This window comes from Sus scrofa, chromosome 13 (assembly GCF_054392235.1).
Source record: "Sus scrofa isolate SSC_HxYL_T2T_F1_AM1 chromosome 13, Sscrofa_HxYL_maternal_Yorkshire_Landrace_v2.0, whole genome shotgun sequence".
Classification (NCBI taxonomy): Eukaryota; Metazoa; Chordata; class Mammalia; order Artiodactyla; family Suidae; genus Sus; species Sus scrofa.
In genome coordinates, this window is record NC_139395.1 from 82120781 (window position 1) to 82142591 (window position 21811).

General features: G+C 46.9%; 1 protein-coding gene across 8 annotated transcripts in view; it reads left to right on the forward strand.

The window, feature by feature from the left end:
- HRH1 (histamine receptor H1) overlaps positions 1–21811 on the forward strand; it is a 201836-nt gene that overhangs the window by 139840 nt on the left and 40185 nt on the right. The window contains exon 1 of one of the 8 annotated variants that reach the window (XM_084989503.1): positions 19091–19414. The exons of the other annotated variants lie outside the window; for them this stretch is intronic. The gene's annotated coding sequence lies outside the window, so the exon portion shown is untranslated. Of the gene's footprint in view, positions 1–19090; positions 19415–21811 lie in introns of those variants that run through there. 8 annotated transcript variants of the gene reach the window in all.

The window sequence follows — 21811 nt, forward strand, 5'->3', positions numbered from 1 at the left end:
GAACATTATTTGTAAAGTTCTGAAATACTTGCTTCAGTGATAAATCACAAGATGAGAATCACAAACATCTGACTAAAATAAAAAGAAAAAAATCACTTTGGCTAGAAAATTATTACATCATCAGAGAAGGCTTTTGATTTGCATCTTAGTTTCTATAATAAGCACTGTGGGAGAACCAAAGGTGAATAGAACTTGGCTCCATATCGCATACAGAGTAATGCTCATCTAATAGTCTGGGTGCTCCCCTACATTTCCCAGCCCCGTGCAGCCAATCAGGGCCAGTAACTAGTCCACACTGGTCAAGTCCATAGCACCTGATTGGCTATTTGAGACCCTCCAACATGCTTTTCCCTTGTGCTCTTAACCAATAATGTTTCAGATGATGAAACCTCTTCATCCTGGCTCCCTGAGTCACCACACGTGGAGCAGAATCTCCTGCTGACCAGCCCTAGCCATTTAGTATGAGTGAGAAATTAATTTTTCATTCTTAGACCTCTGAGATTTGGGTGGAAATTTGTTTCTGCAATATAACCTAGCCTACACTGGCTATTACAGTCCTTCCCTTTACTAATAACAGCTTCCATTTATTGAATGCCTCTTGTATGCCCAAGGACTTAACTTGCTTTATCCCATTTAATCTTCACAGCAGCCCCATGAGCAAGCTCTTATTATCTCCATTTTCCAGATGAGGAAGCAGTTCAGAGAGAGAGTCTCACCCAGTGTCATGCAGCTAGTAAGCTGCAGAGTCAGAATTCAACCTCGGGTCTGTCTGACCTCAAGGTTTCTCTTTCCTACTAAATTAGTTTCAAGTCCAAGGGAGCCCAGACAAAAAAATATATATATTCTATAAGGTGAAGTTTGGACTCTGGGGAAGCTTAGTTTCAGGTGAGGAGGAGCATCCAGGCTCAAGATCCCAAACCAGAATTCTGATGTCATGGAGACAGAAATGCTACTTTAAACATTGTTTATGTGTCGTGTGTGTGGACGCCATGGATATCTGCCAGACACATTTCTATTGCTTGCTCCCACCAATGAGAAGAATTCCTAATGTAAGCAATTTGCTATTTCATAAGTATTTTAACCCAGAAATAAGCTCAAAGCCATAAAACATTAGAACAGGAAGGGACCTCCTCTGAGATGCCCTCGTTTTGTAGCGGAGGAGGGTGAAGCCCGGAGATTGAAGTCTCCTGTTTCAGATCACATAGTGGGTTACCGGCAGACCTCTCAGCTGGGCCTCAAACACTTGGCTGAGTGCAGAATCCACAAAAGAAAATGTGTGTCTGCTCTGTAAGATCCTAGTGCTTCCTGAAGGCAGGGGCAGCACTGAACTCATCCATTTTTCTCTATCCATTCATGCACACATTTGCCAGAAACTGTCTTCACATCAGTTATCTCTTTGACTATGACAGGGACCATCTGGGTGAGTAGAGCAGGTCTTGTCCCCCTTTACAGATGACGACATCCCAGTGAAGTAGGGTGGGTTGTCCAAGGTCACACAGCTCCGCATCACTGTAACCCAGATTTCTCTACTCTCAGATAAGCCTGTGATCCTTCCAAATCCAGGAGCCCAGCTCCTGTCGTAGACCAGCCGAGGGGTTATGGGCATGGCTCGCCATTCCTAATCCAGCCAGTCAGTCCTTTGTGACTCAGTTTCTCCATCTGTAAAATTGGGAAGATAATAGCACCTTGAGAGGAATCAAATACGCTCATGTGTACAAAAGTCTTAGAACAGCACTGGTGACATAGTGCTCTGCTGACATCAGCCAGGACTCTAAGAGACCCCAGGCAGCAGTGATTGGGTGGTTTTGCACTTCTCAAGGAACCTTAATGGTCCATGATGTGTTGCAGTTTGCTGTTTTGCTGAGACAGAAGTTAACTACTCACGTGGAATGAATGATACTATGATGATAATGTAAACACACACACACTTTATAAAAAAGGGCCACTGAGGGAGTGAGAATAGTGAAAATCTAGGTAATTGGATGAGAAGCAGGCAGGAAGCCTGCACCTCTAGAGGGACTGCATGTGGGAAGAAAGCCTGGAGTCTCTTGGGTGCCATACGGGAAGTCTTTGGGAAACTCTTTAACGGATGTTAGTAGAAGGGTGTTATCCAGGTGGTGTTTAGCCTGGGGCCTAGGAATACCTCTCATGACCTGCAGGTCCTAAGGGGGACTATTCTCAGCCCAGATGATGCTAAGCAGCTTGTCATGCTGCAACCCCAGGGCACCAGCAATCCACCTGGACCCTGAGTGAGCACTCCCTGAGCAGTCGAAGGCAGCCTTACCTGGTCCTCCCTCGGGCATGAATACTTTCCACCTCAATAGTGAGAGGAGACCTGGTTGTCACAGGCTTCCTCAAGGCCGAGCCAACCCAGGCTGCTCACCTCAGGCCTCCTGAGTGCAGGGCAGGGGGCCAGCCACATGGAAGGAAGAGCTGGTCTTAAGGTTTGGAGTTGTCCAAGCACAGGTGCAAATAGATGCACAGCATATACACAAGGGTTGGGGTTATAGGGGCCAGGTACCAAGTCTGGGGTCTTTATGAGGTCTTCATGACGGACAGTTGTATTTTCTAGAGAAGAGAGAATGATGGATGGATGAGGGTGATATGGTGCAGTTAGGTGGTCTGGGCCTGAAGGCAAGCAGATCCACGTGCAAATCCCAACCTTGGCGCTTTCCAGTTCTCTGAGTTTGGACAAGTGTTCTCCTTTCTCCAAGCCTCCATTTATCAACTCTAAAATAGGAATGATAATTCCTCCCTGCTTGTTGTAAGGATCAGCGATGACATAGGTACTTGCTAAGTGGTGGCTGTCATGATGGGGCTCCTGGTCTGTACCAGGTTCTATGCCAGCTGCTTGCCCACCCAGCATCTTGGTGTCCTGCAGATGTCACAGCCTTGGCCTTACTCATGTACCAACTGCACTACTGTTTACTGCATAACTTTCTAAGTCAACTCACTTGGTAATTTAAGCCTCATCCTGAGCAAGAGTAGCCATGAAATGATGGGTTTGATATGCTTTTTTTCTCATATGCCTTAAAATGTACCTATAACCATTAAAAGAATCATTTTCTTTGTGTGAGACCAAAAAAAAAAAATCACTGTGCTTACTAACATTTGTATGCACAGCACACTTTGGGCCACCCCAAGTGTCTATGTTTAATCCTCAAGAAGTCCTGTTATGAGAAGTACCCCCTGTTCAAGATAAAGAAACAGATTTCCTGATTAACAGTGCACACCCACTTGGTAGCTCTCAGAGGTCAGTTTGACATTCCTACAAGACATTTTCCTTTTAAGAGAGATCTTTCAGATCCTGAGTTGCCTTGCCTGTCACCAGAAAAGAGCAGAGCATTGTTGCAAGTGGTTCCCTGGACCCTGAAGCTTCCTGCAAGGTTGTTGTTCCTTTTGAAAAGATTCACATTCATCTCAGTCCCTTGTAAATCAAACCCAAACCTCCAACGTGAGGGGAAGCCATAAATAGCTTTGAATGGGGCTGCCTGGAAAGGGCCGGAGGTGGGCCTTCAAAGCCGGTTTGTGCATCCAGCCAGGACCGTATTTAGGCATATCTGTCACGTGGTCCCTCCGCAGTCCTCTGCCCGCTCCTTCCCACCCCGAGGTTGGCTGGAGATCAGCACAGTGGGTGGGAATGACCTCGTGTGACTCTGCCAGGGCTCAGGAACTCACATGTGTTCATCAGAACCTGGTGACTTTGCAAGGGCATTGGCTCCAATCTCGGGGCACCGCCACTTGCCTGTGTGGTGCTCATGCATTTTGGAAAGCCTCTGTTCAAGCATGCTGCTAAAGTCTCTAGGACTCTCTGGGTTGCAAGGGACAGAAACCATCTCAAACAAGGTGCTCCTTGTGGGGATACAGAGCATCCTAAGGAAGTCAGGGCAAGGCTGAACAGAAGCCTCAGGAGGAGCTGGAAGCAGGAGCCGAAATGCAGCAGAGCCCTCCTTTCCTATCCTGCAAGCCTGCTCTCTCCCAGTTCCTTCCTGTGTGTCTGAGCAGACTGTTTGTCCTGCTTCCAGCAGCCATGGGGCAGGAAGTGGCCATCTACTGCTTTAGAGTTTTCTGCCACCCAGAGTGAGACTGAAATGCCATCTCTGTCAGGCCTGATCCCTCCCATGCTCCCTGGGAAGGGACTCCTACTCTGGCCCCTCCAGCCCCTCCTCCTTCCTGCATCAGAGTGATCTTTCCAAAATCCAAATTGTTTATCTTCTACCTCCCCACTTAAGACTGTCCAGTGGCCCCTCACACTCTTAGGATGAAAGTGAAACTCCTCCTGAGGTCCTGCATGTCTCCAGCCCTCAGTAACCCGCATCCAGCCTGGCCCAGATGCCCTGGGTCCTCAGCCAGGCCCCTGCTGGTATTGTTCTCTCTTCCCCCAGCCCCTCGCCTCCCAACCAAGTCACACTCCCTGTTACAGACACTCCTAACTTTTGTCAGAGATGGCCTTTTATATTCATCTGCATTATGATTCTTTGACTTTTACTTGTATATCGCCACTCAACTGCTCACTCCTCCAGGATGGGGACATGTGCATTAACTTTCCTAGTGCATAGTAGGGGCACCTCAGAATCAGCACCTTGAGCCTAATTGTGTCATCCCTCCGAGCCTTTCAGAGCATCTGTTCTTCTAACCTATGTAGTGTGTTGGAGATGCTGCCCTTTTGGTTTCCTTGTTTTGTTTGCTTTAGTTGTACAACAGTCATCACAACCAAATTTTATAGCATTTCCATCTCAAACCCTCAGTGCATCCCTCCACCACCCCCAACCTGTTTCATTTGGAAACCATAAGTTTGTCAAAGTCTGTGAGTCAGTATCTGTTATGCCAAGAAGTTCATTGAGTCCTTTTTTTAGATTCCACATGTAAGTGATAGCATTTGATGTTGGTGTCTCATTGCCTGACTGACTTGATTTAGCATGATAATTTCTAAGTCCATCCATGTTCCTACAAATGCCATTATTTCTTTTCTTTTAATGGCTGAGTAACATTCCATTGTGTATATGTACCACTTCTTCTTTATCCAGTCCTCTGTCAATGGACATCTAGGTTGTTTCCACATCTTGGCTATTTTATATAGTACTGCAATGAACACTGGAGTACATGTATATTTTCAAGTCATGGTTTTCTCTGGATAAATGCCCAGGAGTAGGATTGCTGGATCAAATGGTAGTTCTATTTTTAGTTTTCTGAGGAATCTCCATACTGTTTTCCACAGTGGTTGTACCAATTTACATTCCCACCAACAGTGTGATAGGGTTCCTTTTTTTCCACACCCTCTCCCTCACTTATTGTTTGTGGACTTTTTGACGATGGCCATTCTGGCCAGTGTGAGATAGTACCTCTTAGTGGTTTTGATTTGCATTTCTCTAATAATGAGTGATGTTGTACCTCTTTTCATGTGTTTTTTGGCCATCTGTATGTCTTCTTTGGAGCATTGTCTGTTTAGATCATCTGCCCATTTTTTGATGGGGTTGTTCGTTTTTTTGGTATTGAGCTGTAGAAGGTGTTTATAAATTTTGGAGATTAATCCCTTGTCAGTCACTTCATTTACAAATATTTTCTCCCATTCTGTGGGTGGTCTTTTTGTTTTGTTTAGGGTTTCCTTTGCTGTGCAGAAACTTTTAAGTTTAATGAAGTCCCATTTGTTTATTTTTGTTTTTATTGTCAGTACTCTAGGAGGTGGATCTGAGAAGATGTTGGCTGTGGTTTATGTTGGAGAGTGTTTGGCCTTTGTCTTCCTCTAAGAGTTTTATAGTATCTGGCCTTATAGTTAGGTCTTTAATCCATTTCGAGGTTATTTTTGTGTATGGTGTTAGGGAGTTTTCGAATTTCATTCTTTTCCATGTGGCTGTCCAGTTTTCCCAGCACCACTTATTGAAGGGGCTGTCTTTTCTCCATTGTATATTCTTTCCTCCGTTGTCTTGGATGAGTTAACTGTAGGTGCATGGGCTTAATTCTGGGCTTTCTATCCTGTTTCACTGCTCTATATTTCTGTCTCTGTGCCAGTACCATATAGTTTTGATGATTGTTGCTTTGTAGTATAGTCTGAAGTCAAGGAACCTGATTCCTCCTGCTCCATTTTTCTTTTTCAGGATGTCTTTGGCTATTCTGGGTCTTTTGTGCCTCCAAACAAACTTTAAAATAGTTTGTTCTAGTTCTGTGTACAGTGTCCTTGGTAATTGGATAGGGATTGCACTGAATCTGTAGATTGCCATTTTGATAATATTGACTCTTCCAATCCAAGAGCATGGTATGTCTTTCCATCTATTTGTGTCATCTTTGATTTCTTTCATCAGTGTCTTATAGTTTTCAGAGTACAGGTCTTTAGTCTCTTTAGGTAGGTTTAGTCCTAAGTATTTTATTCTTTTGGATGTGATGGTAAATGGGATTGCTTCCCTAATTTCTCTTTCTGATCTTTTCATTGTTAGAATGCTGCCCTTTTGTAAACTACATATGATTCTCTTGTAGGGAATTCTATCCCAAATCGCAGTAGCCATTCAGTTATTCAAAGTGTGGTCCCCAGACCAGCTGCATCGGCCTCACCTGGGAGCTGGTTAAAAATGCAGAATCTTGGGCCCACCTGCGGCCCTACTCATGTGGAATCTACATTTTAATGAGTGATTCATGTGCAAGAAAAGTTTGAAAAGCACTGGGTTGGGACATACTTTCCTGTGTTCCTATAACCTCCCTCAATTTCTTTCCATTTCTCGTTCTTCTTTAGTGTCGGGCTGCTCTTCTAAACTGTGAGCTTCCTAAGGGCAGAGACCCTGGCTGTGTGCCAGCTCATTGACCTCGGGTCCTGGTATGTCACGTGGCCTTGCATATATAGGCAAGGATTTTTTCCCCTAAAATTATCCCCCAGGAGGATCCATACAAAGTCTTTCATATTATAGGATGCACTATCAATTACTTTGTTTTGAACAAAAAGTACTGTCTGGGAAGGAAAGGCACATTATCTGAAAATGGCCTCAGTGCTAGTTTATATGTTTATAGCAGTCACCCAATGGATTCAATAAAAAATAGGTAAAGAAATGCAACCCAATTTAGTCATCATTTCTGGAAAGTATGACTTCACAATTGTAATTGCTGAGTGTCACTGTACACATGCCCTTTGAAGATCATCTTTAAAAGTATTAAAGCATATGGTTATGTTGTGGGGTCACAGCCTACATCCACAAAATTAATTCAGAAAAACAACACAGCTTGTTGGAGGCTTCCCTCCCATCTGCACCACGTCTAGCCCTGCAGCCTTAGCACTCAGCGGCTGAGCAAGCAGGAGTACATTGGGCAGGTTGTGATTGGGAAGCCCTTGCTCTGCCTTTACGAGTTGGTGATTGCAGGTGCACTTTCAACTCCAGCCTTCATTCCGTGCCTGGAAAATGAGGGTGCTGTTCACCAGCTCTGCTCATCTTTCAGCATCATTTATTCCACTGTGTAGCTGAAGACTCAGTTATTCAACTACCCACCAGACCTCTGTTGTTACCCCCTTCACTACCTGTAGCCTCTTCTATCTGTAGCACAGGGGACATGGGGACCCCAGGCCCAGCCTTCTGCAAAGTGTTAGATCAAAAGGGCTGCAGTTGGTCCTCTGTGCTCTCATACTTCCTGTTCCTGCACACTCTCCACCTTGCACACCTTCTACCTTGCATGCTCCTCCACCTGGCACAGCCTCCACCTTATATGTCCGCAGTGCATGCTCGCCATCTTCCCTGCAAAGTCCCATCCAAACTAACTTCCATTCCCCACCCTCACTTTTTAATTCCCCGTGCTCCAAACATTCTCTCCCTCTGATCTAATTCCCATTTTGTCAGGGCCCTCCTGCTAGGATTTTTATTTAATGAAGGAACTGGATGATAAAAGCATATAAATGACTTAGAGATCTATTTCTTATTATTATAGTAATTGTTGCTCTGTCTTGGACATCTGGTTTTGCCTGGCTTCTGGGCTGGAGGTGCAGGTGGCTGGAGATGCCATTCTTTGGGATGTAAAAGAGGACAGTGGGGGCTTCCTACTAAACTGGCAGACTGAGTCTTCAACGGAGGACCCATCCCTGGGCCCACCTCTAATGGTTGTGGGGTCTAAGGCAGGAAAGAGTTCAAATGGTCTGGGGCTGGCTGTAATCATGGGTGTGGTGGTGGGGGGAGGTGGGAGTTGAGGTTGTTCAGAGCCACTTTGTAAGGGGTCTTTCATGTCCATGACTGGGTTTATCTTGTAGGACATGGGGAGCCAGTGAGGAATGAAACAGAATGCTTGCATGATCTGATGGCATCTTAGGACAGTCTCTCTAATAGCAGCATAAGGAAAGGATCAGAGAGGGCAAGACTGGCAGAGTGCAGACCAGTAGGAAAGTCTTAGCATTCCTGCCACTTGAACTAAGGCAGTGATGTGAAAATGACAGGATTGGTGTGTAAGACCTTTCCAGGGCAGAAGGGGGATGGGGAACAAAGATGATGAGGATGACTTCCTGCTTTACAGGTGTTCAGCCGGTAAGGGGGGAATCCAGCCTCAGACATAGGCACCCAGCTGGAGGCTGGGAAATGCTGGGTTTGAGGTGCGTTCCAAGGGATGTTGTCAGGAGGTCTTTGGATATGTGGGCCTGGCAGATCTGGGCAGATTTGGGGGTTGAGGCGGGCATACAGAAGCCGGGAGCTGCAGTCCAGATGAGAGATGAAGGTGGCCTGGCCCAAATGTGACAAAATGATCTAGCAAAGTGGACGGAGTTGAGAAGCATTGGGGAGGTAGAATGGGCAGCACTTAGAGGTGGTTGGAACATGGGAGATGAGGTGGAGTTTGGCTCTGGTTTTCCAGGTGACAGCATCTGGGAAGAGCAGTACCATCCAGGAACAAGCACAGCTGTGGGAGAAAGGTGATGGCTTAGTTTTCATTGTCCCCAAAGCAGATTTTGAGGCAAGGATTTGCTTGTAAGGAGATAATTCGAAGAGGCGAGTGGGATGTGGGATGTGAGTGGGAAAGGAGGATACAGATGGAGGGTAAGGTACATGTTACTGTGGTGGACAGCAGTGCCTTGCCCTCCAGGGACCCGCTGAGACAGGGCCACACCTGAGGTTGGTCTCCTGAAGCTGGTTGAAGGGGTTAACTCTCCAGCACTTCCAGCCTGGCCCTTGGGAGTCGGGGGAAAACTTCCTTAGGAGCAGAGCCCGTCTGAATGCACGACTGTCGCAGAGGAGACCAAGGAGTCTGGTGGGTCTGCAACAGGTCATGAGACAGCTCGGGTAGGTTGAGTCCCAGGCATCTGAGACTTCCAGCTGTCCCCAGGGGTGATACTATAGTAGCCATCAAAGAGCCTGAATGCTGTGCCCTGGAAGGATGGCACCTTCATGCTTGTTTAGGGCCCTCACATGTCCGTGGTCTGGTTGGATCCGGTGCATGTGCTCGTCTCTCCGCCCCTGGGCTGGCTGCAAAGCCCACTCTAGGCATGCAGTTCCCTTCCCACAGAATAGTCCTCAGCTGTTTCCACACCTCTGCCTTCCCTCCTTCTAAATCACAAGCACCATTTGTCAACAGTTCCAAGAAACAGGGCTCACTAAGCAAAGAGGAAGCTGGGGGCCTGGGTAGAGGATAGGTCAGTCCACTTGAGGACCATTTGCAGATTGAAAAATAAGAGAGCCGGGTGGTAATTGGGAGTGCTGCCCCATCACATGGCCAGTCTGAGTGAGTTCCTGGGCAGTCGGAGGAGAGGAATGAGAGAAGGCGGGGACTTGGTGCCAGGTCTCTGTCCCCACAGCGCCCTCCTAGCCACTGAACAGGCAGGGTGTTGAATGGGTCTGCATCTCCATTTCTTTACATGTGCAGTGGGATAACATGCCTAGCCCAGCCCCATCTAGTAGAAAAACACAAGCCACATGGGCCACAATGTGATTGTAAATATCCAGTAGCCACATTTTAAGAAGAAACAGGGAGTTCCCATCGTGGCGCAGCGGTTAACGAATCCGACTAGGAACCATGAGGTTGCAGGTTCGGTCCCTGCCCTTGCTCAGTGGGTTAACAATCCAGCGTTGCCGTGAGCTGTGGTGTAGGTTGCAGACGCGGCTCGGGTCCCGCGTTGCTGTGGCTCTGGCGTAGGCCGGCAGCTACAGCTCTGATTAGACCCCTAGCCTGGGAACCTCCATATGCCATGGGAGTGGCCCCAAAAAATAGCAAAAAAAAAAAAAAAAAAAAAGAAGAAACAATTGCCATTCAGTTTAAGAATATAGTTTATCTAACTCACTGTATCCCAAATATTGTCATTTCAGCAGATAATCAACATGAACAGTTTGAAGGAGATATTTTACATGGAGATGAGGGGAGGAGCTAATTTTTCAGGCTCCAGCGTGTATTTTATACTTAACAACAGATCTCAATTCAGGCCAGGCTGCATATCTGATGGCGCAAGCCCAGACCTCCTGCCTTCGCCACAGGGAGGAGTTCAGCCCCACCCACCTCTTCTGGTCAGTGCTTCATTGTAGGGTCCAATCCCCATGATAAGATAATTATGATACTTGAGAATTTACACTGTGGTGTGAGCCCTGATCTGATTTGAGCCTCACACCCACCATGTGAGATATGTTTATAATCCCTATTCTATAGGTGAAGCAGTAGAATCAGGCACCGAAGGGTGTAACAGCTCTTCTAGAGTCCTGTTCCTTGTTAGTGGTGACTCCAGGATTCAAATGCATATCTCTTTGACTCAGGTCTTGTGCTCATCCATAAAACATACTGCCAGTTCCAGGAGAAAAGCTTTCATTCATCTCAGGGTCTTTGCACCTGCTTGTTCCTCTGCCTTTAGTGCCACCACACCCCCATTTCCCTGCTTAGCTAAGTCCCACTTTTCCTTCAGGTTGTGGTTTGGGTTATTCCTCCTCCAGGAAGCCTTCCCTGCATACACCCTTATTGTCTTGGGCAGGCTGAGCCTCCTCCCTGGCATCCCTGTCATCCTTGTTCCCCTGCCATAGCACTTGTCACATCATCATATTGTAATTGCCTGATTACCTGTCTAGGTAGAGGACTGTCTGTCTGGCATATTGAAATCCTCCCAGAACCTAGCACAGAGCCTGGCACATGTTAGAGACCCAGGTATATTTGTCATATGCTGTAATGAAAGTCAGACATGCCTGGCTGAAGACGAGTATGGTTGACCACCATCGTTGGTTCCGTTTCAGATCTTCCCAAGATAAGGAACCTGAGAAAGTCATTGTGGTTTATGTGTGTAATAACAACAATTGACAGCCATTCCCCTGTTTCCTGGCCAGTAGAACCCTCATTTTGTTTGGGAAGGTGACCCTGTTCTTAGCTTAGCCAACACTGGGAAATCTAACTCCACTGCTGGTGATTCATTCAGTAGTGGGCAGGAGACATGAAGGAGGTTGGTAGGGCTAGGGTCTGTGCATTTTAGGAAAGTTCTCCTTCATTTTAGGAAAGAAACTCATAGAGCAGGATGTCATCATGTCTGGGTGTGACCTCCGGGTTCAGGCAGCTGTCTTGTGACCAGGAGGTGATCTGCTTTGAGAACATTCCTGACAGACACTGAAGATGGCAGAGCCAAAAGTTGGAGAAAGACTGGAATCCTTGATGACATCTTTGAGATGCTGAATTAACCTGCCTGGAGCTCCCCTATCTTTGGACTTCTCATTAGAGGCAGAGTACATTTCCTTATTACTTCAGGCAAGTGAGTCGAGGTTTTCTATTACTTTTAGTCTAAATCATCCTAACACTTACACTGTGCAATGGAGACTAGTACAGTCTGAGACCAGGTGGAGGACAGAGCCGGAATGTGGGTTCCAACTCCAGCATTGGTGCCCTGGGACCTCTTTCTGCAAAACTCTGATGCCACTTCCATACAAAGCCTTCCCAGAGGCCCATCAGGAGGTGGGTGCTCCCTCTTCTGGGTTCCTCTGTGTATGTCTCCATGACCCCTGCTCCCACCTTCTCTCCCCAAGGCTTGTAGTCTCCCTGAGAATGGAGCCGGATGTGGGTCCTGTCTGTATCCCCATGGTGGTACCATGCACAGAGTGGGTGCTTGAAAAGTCATTGGGCATTCAGTGGAAGGCCGAGTAAATCCCTGTTAATATTGCTAATTCCTCATTCATAAGAAAGATGATACTTCCCCTAAACATTCTATCTGGCTAATGGATGAGGAATTGTTTCTCAGCTCTGAGGCTCAGCTTCTTTGGAAAGACTGGACTTGAGCTCTAGGTCAGAGCAACTCCATGATGTGACAGCATTTTATATTGAGGGCTGGCTGTGTTCAGGGCTATGCAGTACAGGAATTAGACATATTCCTGTCCATCGAGACACTTAGGGGCTGGGGTGAAAGTTATGTACTTCTAAGGGGGGACAAATCCCTTAGGTGGCCTCTTACCCAGAAAACTGCTTCTACCCTCACATTTTTGTGAACAGTTTTAGGGGATCCATTCAGCTAAAGAAAGGCATCCAGAGGCCCTCCCCTGCCCGCCAGCCCTGTCTGAGCTGGAGCAAGGGGGACAGGGAGGACTCCATCCTCACAGAGGAGCCCTCAATGCAGAAGGGGAGGAACACAAAGGAGTGCAAAGGAACATAGGAGAAGGCTCTGCTGCTTGTGTAGGAGTTCGCCAGGTGCTCAGAGGGAGGAAGGTACACACACCGGCCACCGCTGCCAAGGTGGAGAAGTCTCTGGATCATGGAATGTGAGTCACTGTGTGGCCAGAACACAGCAAAGGAGACTGGGAAGGGGGGTGGGGAGGAGGAGGAGGGTAGGTACAGGGTCCTTTGGGGTGTGCCAAGAGTGGGGAGTGGGGCAAGAAGCCTCTGCAGAGGTTCATATGAAGTTAAGGTCAGATGCAGACTTCCAAGAAACAGGCTGAAAGCAAGGCAACCTCAGGCTCTGTTTGTCAAGGATCATCTTTAAATTCAAGGTGTCTCCAGGCTCCCACTGCTCCCCCCTCCCCAGAGAGGGAACTACTCAGGGAAGGAAGCTCTTCTCTCCAGGATTTGACCTGACCCTGCTGAGCTGCCCAAAGGAAGCTTGTCCAGCTTGGAAAAAAAATAAAAGCAGAGACCTTTCCTCTTTGTGTGGTCACATTTCGGGAAGTTAAACAAAATAATTGACCTGCTGCCCAGGCCTCCCTTTCTGTGGGAATCGCCTCAGCACGGCAGCTCTGCACGGCTCCCCTCACACTGGGCAGGCACCAGGCTGGTGGAACAGGATGCCTTTGAGTAATTCAAAGCTTGAAAAGTAGAGTCTCCCTTAATCTGTGGAGTTTTGTGGTAGATGAAATTATTTCATGGCAGGAAAAATTAAAAGGCGCCTTTGCTTGGGAGCCAACTAACCCTTGCATTGTCAGCACCCCAGCTCCCCACTTGCCTCTATCCCTGGCCAAGCTGCTCTTTGAACCAGCTACACTCCTGCTTCTGACTCCTCCTTAATCCAAAGGAAGGGGGGGATGTGGAGATGGTCTGTTGAGGACCTACTGTGTGCCACAAATCATTTATCATTTCACAATATTGTGATGAGGGGTAGGTATCATGATTCCCACTCGACAGATGCATTCACCGATGTTCAGTGAGGTGTGTATATTCACCCCATTAAACAAATGTGAGTTAAGGACCTGCGTGTGATGGGCACTGAGCTGGGAATGAGACATACAATGCAGAACACAATAGAAGTGTTCCCTACACTCATGGAGCTTACTGGCTAGGAGGGGATAGCGGGTCCTAATGAAATCATCCCATAGATAATTGGTGTTAGGAGAAGTTAGTCTGGGCTGGGGAGGGCTTCCTGGAAGAGGTGCTTCCAAGATCCGAAGCATGCATAAGTATTAACCAGGCAGAGACATGGGCCAGCTGATTCATGCAGAGGGAACAGCATTTGCAAAGCCCTTGAGGCAGGAGGGAACGTAGAGCTTCCCAAGGACTCAGAGGTGTGTGGCAGGAGCATAGAGGTAGGGATGTAATATGCTGCTCACTGAGTCACTGATAGGGATCAGCTTTGCACAACCTCCTGGGCCTTGGGTACATAGAGAGGGCACAGAGAAAGAGAACTAAGTTTGTGCCAGGCATTGTGCCCATGATCTCGTCTGATCCCCCAAGCCACCCATCCTGTTTACCCATGGCAGAACTGAGGCTCAGAGAGGCAGGGAGCTGTGGGTCCTGTTGCCAGTCAGAGGCAGAGCCAGGCTTCCCTGGTCCCACAGCCCAGGCCCATCAGCTCACAGATCCAGCCTGGATGCACCAGCTGTGGCTTTTCCAGCTTCAAGGTCTCCCACAGGGATGGTCCAGCCACGCTCTCCTCAGCCCCACTTTTGGCTTCTGGCCTGTCTCTGTGACATCCTTGCTTGGAATCAGAGGGAGAAACTTGGGGTCTGGTAATTGTATTCCATTGAACCTAATTAAGATGCAAATTTGTACAGTTAATGAAGAAGGCAATTTGGAGACAATTTCACTGGTGACTTGGGCCTCTTGTCAGTGCCTCTCTGCTCAGTAGGTAGGTCTGGGGAGAGCAGAAATGTATGCACTGCCACCCACCATGCTGCATCTGGCTGGCCCCAGGGGAAAATTCTTCCCACCCCAGTAGAACACAAGGTGAAGAAACTGCTTGGATCACGTGGCCCCTGATGGGGGGCTTACCTAGTTCTGAACTCCTGCCACCTCCCTCTCCTTGGGACTCACGAGCCCCATCTGCGGGCTCTGCCCTGACCAGGCCTCCTGGTGTGGCCCAGAAGGGGTTGAAGCTGGTCGCTGGAACCTGATTACCTGGGTTTAAATCCAGCTCTGCCACTCACTGGCTGTGTGTTTGGGGGCAAGTTTCTTAACTTCTCTGAGATTGAGTTTTCTCTTCCCTGAGATGAGACACAGATGGTATTACCTGATGAGGCTGCTGTGAAGATGAAATGAGACAATGCCTGGGAAACCCTTGGCAAACACCTGGTCCTGTGAATGTTGGACATTTTCATTAACTCTCCTGGTTCCGCACATTGTATGAGTAGTTCTCCCCTCACACCCTATGCTCATAAATTTCTTACTGCTGCTGTCAGAGGCCTACTGTCCTGGAGTTTGACTTTCTTGAGGTCCTGGGTGCCCTGTCCGTATGGTCACACCGGCTGCGAAGTTGGGGTACACCCAATTGCTGCCCTTTTGCATAGATTGGCACCTGTTCATTAGCTGTTTTCCCATCCTTGGTTGTCCACATTGGCCTGCTGGGCTAGACTTCCTTCTAGCACCTGACCCCACTTTCTCTCACCACCTCTACTGTCCCTCCACTTGTATTCATTTACAAACAAATTACTCAACTGACATCATGATTATAGCTAATATCTGTGGAGTGTTGCCTTTGTCAAGCTCTTTCCCTGTAATTATGTCGTTGCATCCTTACAACAATTTACAAATGTAGAAACTGAGGCTCAGAGGGGGAGAGTGTCTTGCCCAAGGTCACACAACTGGTACACGGCCAAAGTGGAAGTCAAACCATGTCTATCTGACCCCTCACCTCATTTGCAAGCCTCTAGTCAAGCTCTATGATTCCTGAGTGCCTGCTGGGTGCCAGGCTCTCTGCCTTAAGCCCAAGGCAGAGAGATGTCTGCACTTACCCTCAAGAAGCACACAAGCTAGTAGGAAGGGACAGACAGGGGACAGAGTGGGACAGAAGTGCAGTAGTGGAGGGAGCTCAGAGGAGCATGGAGAGGACCTTTGTCTTCTTAGGGAGGAGTCAAGAAAGGAAAGGCGCTCAGAGGAGGGAGCACTTGGCCTGAGGGGTGCTGGAAGGTTTGTGGTGGGAAGGGCGTGACCGGAGGGGTAGCACCAGGTGCAGTGGCGTGGAGGCGCAGGATACCTGTGTACATTGAAATGTAGGGGCCAGGGACCAGTGGTGGGCTGGGAGTTGCAGCTGGGGTGGGGGGGGCGCAGAAAAAGTGGGTAGGGGCCGGGTGATGCTGAGCATCAAAGGCCAGGCTGGGCATTGCCGTCCTGGCTCAGCAGTTAATGAACCCAACTAGGATCCATGAGGTTGCAAGTTTGATCCCTGGCCTTACTCAGTGCGTCAAGGATCTGGCGTTGCTGTGGCTGTGGCGTAGGCCAGCACCTACATCTCCGACTCAGTCCCTAGCCTGGGAACCTCCATGTGCCTCAGGTGCAGCCCTCAAAAGCAAAAAGGCCAGACTAAGTTAGAATTGACTAGAGGTTTGGAATAGGAAGTTCAAGAATCAGACAGACCTGGAGTGGAGTAGTTTCTTACCTGCTGTGTGACCTTGGACAAGACCCTTTGCCTCTCTGAGCCTTGATTTCTTCAACTGTAAAATGGAGGCGGGATAATCAAAAGGCCTGTCTCCTAGGGTGGTTGTGGGGAGATGCACAGAAACAGAGCACAATTTCTATGGCGTGAACCCTTAATCATCAAGACCTGCTTCCGATGCAAACTATTGCCTTTGGAATGGATAAGCAATGAGATCCTGCTGTGTAACCCCGGGGAACTATGTCTAGTCACTTATGATGGAGCGTGATAATGTGCGAAAATAGAATGTGTACATGTATGTGTAACTGGGTCACCATGCTCTACAGTAGGAAAAAAAAATTGTATTGGGGAAATAACAATTAAAAAAAAAAAAAAAAAAACTGCTTCCTCTTGCTGCAGGGATGGAGGTGTGGGGACCAGGAGCCACTGCATGAGAGGTGGGTGCTAGAGGGAAAGTCAAGCAGGCTAAGAGGTTAGAGATAACAAGAGAGAGGGCTTAGGGAGGAGAATTATTTAAACCAAATGGACAAGGAAGGTGGCATTTAAGCAGAGATCTGAACATGGTGACATGCACCATGGAAAGTTTTAATGAGCAATTTTGATGCCCAAAGCAGATGCCAGCAGGGCCCTCAAACCAGCCTTGTCAATCGTGAGGAAGAGGGTAGCCAGGCACTGGATCCGGGCTTGCTCTCCTGAGAATTCTAACCATAGATGCTGAGCTCTTTTATTTCCAGCTGCTCCAGGAGTACCTACTGTCAACACGTAAATTTGACAAATTGAGAAATGAAAGAGTATTTCATAATCACAAGCGGGCCTTTTTGTTATTGTTCATCATCACAGCAAGGTCTGGCATCATCTCCCTGATGGCTGTTTCCAGGGCAGCTGCAAAGCCCAGGCCTGGGCTTCCCTGGGCAGGACCAGGGAGCACCCCCTCAGGGTAGCCAAGTCAGGGTGATCAGTGCAGGGATTTGGATGAACCTCGGCAAGGGCTGGGATTTCAAGATTCTCCTCTGTTCTCCTTTGCCTGGGATGGTTCCCAGCCCTACCAGGAGCCCAAGTGTGCTTCTCACAGTCTGAGAAAGGATTGGAGGCCACTTGTCCTATAGGCTTAGATGCAGAAAGACCGGGCTGTCTACGCTACCTCTCCTCTCAGTTTGGGGCAGTGTTTCCTAGACCACAGTCAGCAGGGACTCTTTATTAAAAAGGCAGCTTCCAGGCCTTGCCCCAGACCTCCTGAGTGCAGTTCCCTTTGACCTGCATTTTAGCACGCTCCCCAGTGGTTCTCATGCACTGCAAAGCGGGGATCAGAGGTCAGCCCATGGGGATTGTTCTAGGACCGCTGAGGCATGCGCCTGTGTCCTGCAGTCACGGGGTGCTTCTGAGCCAGGTTGCCACATCCCCCATTTGTATTTTTGCCTCAGAGGGGACTGTGGCAAGAATAAAGGCAGGAATTTTGGAAGCTGGTTTGTGTCATGCTGTGAGGCAGTGTGTGTGAGAAGTCTCTGTCATCCTTCAAAAGAGAAGAAAAAAAGAAAAAGCTTGATAGATATATATATATTCTGGAGGCAAATGTGTCACTTTCAAATGGGTTCTTTCCAGCCTGAGCACATTTTCATTTTTCTCCGGTGAGTCATTGCAGAAGTTGCGTTTTTCTCAATGCCTCTTATGAGCAAAGGACACATTTCCCGGAGAGGCTGCAACTCCCTGGTGCCGGGACTGGGAGATGTCCTTTTTATCAGGTCCAGTTAGAGGATCTGGTGAGGCTGTCCCCACCCCATCCTGTGCAGTATAGGAGCCACAGAGGCTTCTGACAATTGAGGGGATGGTCATGCTCCCTTTAATAATCACCCATCCTTGTTAGCTCATATCTTGCCGTCTCTTGGCCTGTTTTCAGACTGTCTGGCTGCCAACTTGCTGGTTCTAATGAGAAAACATTCCCAAGTACCTTTTGACTTTCATTCGCATATCCATCAGTTGTGTGGCATGGTTATTAGAGCATGAATTCTGGGAGCCATCCTCTAGTGGCTTCCCATCTCACTCAAAGGCAGAGCCAAAGCCCCTCCCACATCTGCAAAGCCCTTTGTGGTCTAATTCCTGCCATTCTCTAAGTTCTCCTGCTCCTCAGCTCCAGCCCTACTCACCTCCTTTCTGTTACTGAACATGTCATGGACGGATCACTCCAGGGCCTTTGCACAGGCAGTTTCCTCCTCCTGCCTCTCCTTCCCAGATCCCCGGGAATCATTTCCTCACTTCCTTTACATCTCTGTTCAGAAGTCACCATGTTACCCTGACTATCCTAAATTAAATAGCACTCATCGCAGCCATCACTAACCCCCTTTTTTCCCCTCAGAGCATTTATCACCACCTCACATAGCATTTATTTACTTGCATTTTCTATGATCTCTCTCTCCCCACCACAATGATAGCTCCTTGTGGATGGGAACTTTGATTTGGCTACTGCTATTTTCCGAACATCTAGAATATGTCTAGTGTATTGTAGGCTCTTTAATAAGTAATGATTGGTTGATCGAATGGCTCTTTTCCTTACTGGTTGTGTGGCCTGGGGCTCCTTAGCATCCCTGAGCCTCAATTTCTGTCTATAAAATGAAAACGGTTATGAAAGTTTGCATGTTAAATGAGAAAGTGCATGTAAGTGCTTTGCTTGGTGACCAGCACACTTAAAGTTCTCAACAAATGATGACTGGCCTTGGCTGTTATTAATTAGACTGTTAGTAAGAAGACAAAATGTGCTAAAGAAAATGAAGGAGGTTTGCAAAAGGACAGTGTGTTGATTGCTGGGAGAGTTTCTGTCCAAGTGGCTGGAATCAGGAAAAGCTTCCCAGCAGAGCTGGCATTGGAGGAGGGCCTCTGGGTTAGACAGCTCTCAGGTGGTCAGTGCTCAGTTTGTGGAATTATGGTCTGGGGAGAAGGGGCAGCGTGAGTGAAGAGGCAGAAGGGAGGAAGTTTGGGAACTGGTCAGGCTTGCTTCCTGAACACAGGGAGGGAGGGAGAGCAGAAAAAGGAGGTGGAAGCTTTTTTTTTTTTTTTCCTTTGGAAGAAGAGAAACCAGTGAGTGCTTTCCAACAAACTGAGCAACAGTAAAACAAAGAGAAATTCTGCTTGGCAGTGCCTTTCTGGGGCAGAGGGCTTCACAGTTAATAAAGCAGTCCGTGGGCACCATACTGTTGGCTCCTCACAACCCTTCTCCAGGTAGGCATGGCTTATTAGGTGTTTGTATTTCTAATCTGGAGTCACCTGCAAATAACGCTGAATGGGGTATCACATCCCTAAGATATCTATTGGCTATGGTGGGATTTCTGAGTGTGATAGTATCCTGCTGTCTCATAGACGGGGAAGAAATTCAGAACACAGGTGGAAGGGGAAACGAAGAGGGACGGTATGAGGGAGAGAGACTAAATGGGCAACTTCAGAAAGCAGGAGGACTTGCATTTTTCCTTTCTTCCTTCTGTCTTTCCTTACTTCCTCACTCAGCACATTTTTTTATTTTTAAGATTTTTTTCTGTTATACTTGATTTACGATGTTCTTTCAATTTCTGCTGTATACCAAAGTGACCCAGGAGATATATGTATATATATACATATATCTCCTTTTCTCATATTATCACATTCTCACATTATCCTCCATCATGTTCCATCATAAGTGATTAGATATAGTTCCCTGTGCTACGCAGCAGGATCTCATTGCTTATCCACTCCAAATGCAATAGTTTACATCTACTAAACCCAAACTCCCCGTCCATCCCACTCCCTCCCTCTCCCCCTCCCCCTTGGCAACCACCACAAGTCTGTTCTCTGTGTCCATGAGTTTGTTTATTTTCTGTAGACAGGTTCATTGTGCCGTATATTAGATTCCAGATATAAATGATATCTTATGGTATTTGTCTTTCTCTCTGCGATTTACTTCACCTAGTATGAGAGTCTCAAGTTCCCTCCATGTTACTGCAAATGGAACTCTTTTGTTCCTTTTTATGGCTGAGTAGTATTCCATTGTGTATATGTACCACATCTTCTTTTTTTTTAAGGCTGCACCCATGACATATGGAGGTTCCCAGGCTAGGAGTCAAATCAGAGCTGTGGCTGGTGGCCAGTGACACAGCCACAACAACACCAGATACAAGCCGTGTCTGCGACCTACACCACAGCTCATGGCAACACTGGATTCTTAAGCCACTGAGCAAGGCTAGGGATTGAACCTGTGTCCTCTTGGATACTAGTCAGATTTGTTTCTGCTGAGCCATGACAGGAACTCCCATACCACATCTTCTTAATACATTCATATGTCAGTGTTTAGGTTGTTTCCATGTCTTGGCTATTGTGAATAGTGCTGCAATGAACATATGGGTGCATGTATCTTTTTCAATAAAAGTTTTGTTCAGATATATGCCCAAGGGTGGGATTGCTGTGTCATACAGTAGTTCTATATTTAGTTTTCTGAGGAATCTCCGTACTATTTTCCATAGCAGTTGTACCAATTTATATTCCCACCAGCAGTGAAGGAGGGTACCCTTTTCTCCACACCCTCTCAGGCATTTATTTGTTGACTTATGGCCATTTTGACCTGTGTGATATGGTACCTCATTGTACTTTTGATTTGCATTTCTCTAATAATTAGTGATGTAGAGCATTTTTTCACATGCCTGTTGGCCATCCATATATCTTCTTTGGAGAAATTTCTATTCAGGTCTTCTGCCCATTTTTCAATTGGGTTGTTGGGTTTTTTGTGGTTGAATTGTGTAAGTTGTTTATATATTTTAGACATTAAGCCCCTGTGGGTTGCATCATTTGAAACTATTTTCTCCCATTCTGTAGGTTGTCTTTTTGGTTTTTTTATGGTTTCCTTTGCTGTGCAAAAGCTTGTAAATTTGTTTAGGTCCCATTGGTTTATTTTTGTTTTTATTTCTGTTGCCTTGGGACACTGACCTAAGGAAACATTTGTACAGTTGATGTTAGACAATGTTTTGCCCATGTTCTCTTCTAGGAATTTTATGGTGTCTTGTCTTATGTTTAAGTCTTTAAGCAATCTTGAGTTTATTTTTGTGCATGGTATGAGAGTGTGTTCTAGTTTCATTGATTTATATGTGGCTGTACAGTTTCCCCAGCAGCACTTGCTGAAGAGACTGTCTTTTTTCCATTTTATATTCTTACCTCCTTCATTGAAGATTAATTGACCGTAAGTGTCTGGGTTTATTTCTGGGTTCTCTATTCTGTTCCATTGGTCTGTATGTTTTTGTGCCAGTACCACACTGTCTTGATTGCTATGGCTTTGTAATATTGCCTGAAGTCTGGGAGAGTTATGCCTCCTGTTTAGCTTATTTTCCTCAGGATTGCTTTGGTAATTCTGGGTCTCTTATAGTTCCACATAAATTTTTGGGTTGTTTGTTCTAGTTCTGTGAAAAATGTCATGGGTAATTTGATAGGAATTGCACTGAATCTGTAGATTGTTTTGGGTAGTATGGCCATTTTTACAGTATTAATTCTTCCAATCTAGAAGCATGGAATATCTTTCCATTTATTTGGATCCTCTTTAATTTCCTTAATTAATGTTTTATACTTCTCAGCATATAAGTCTTTCTCCTCCTTGGTCAG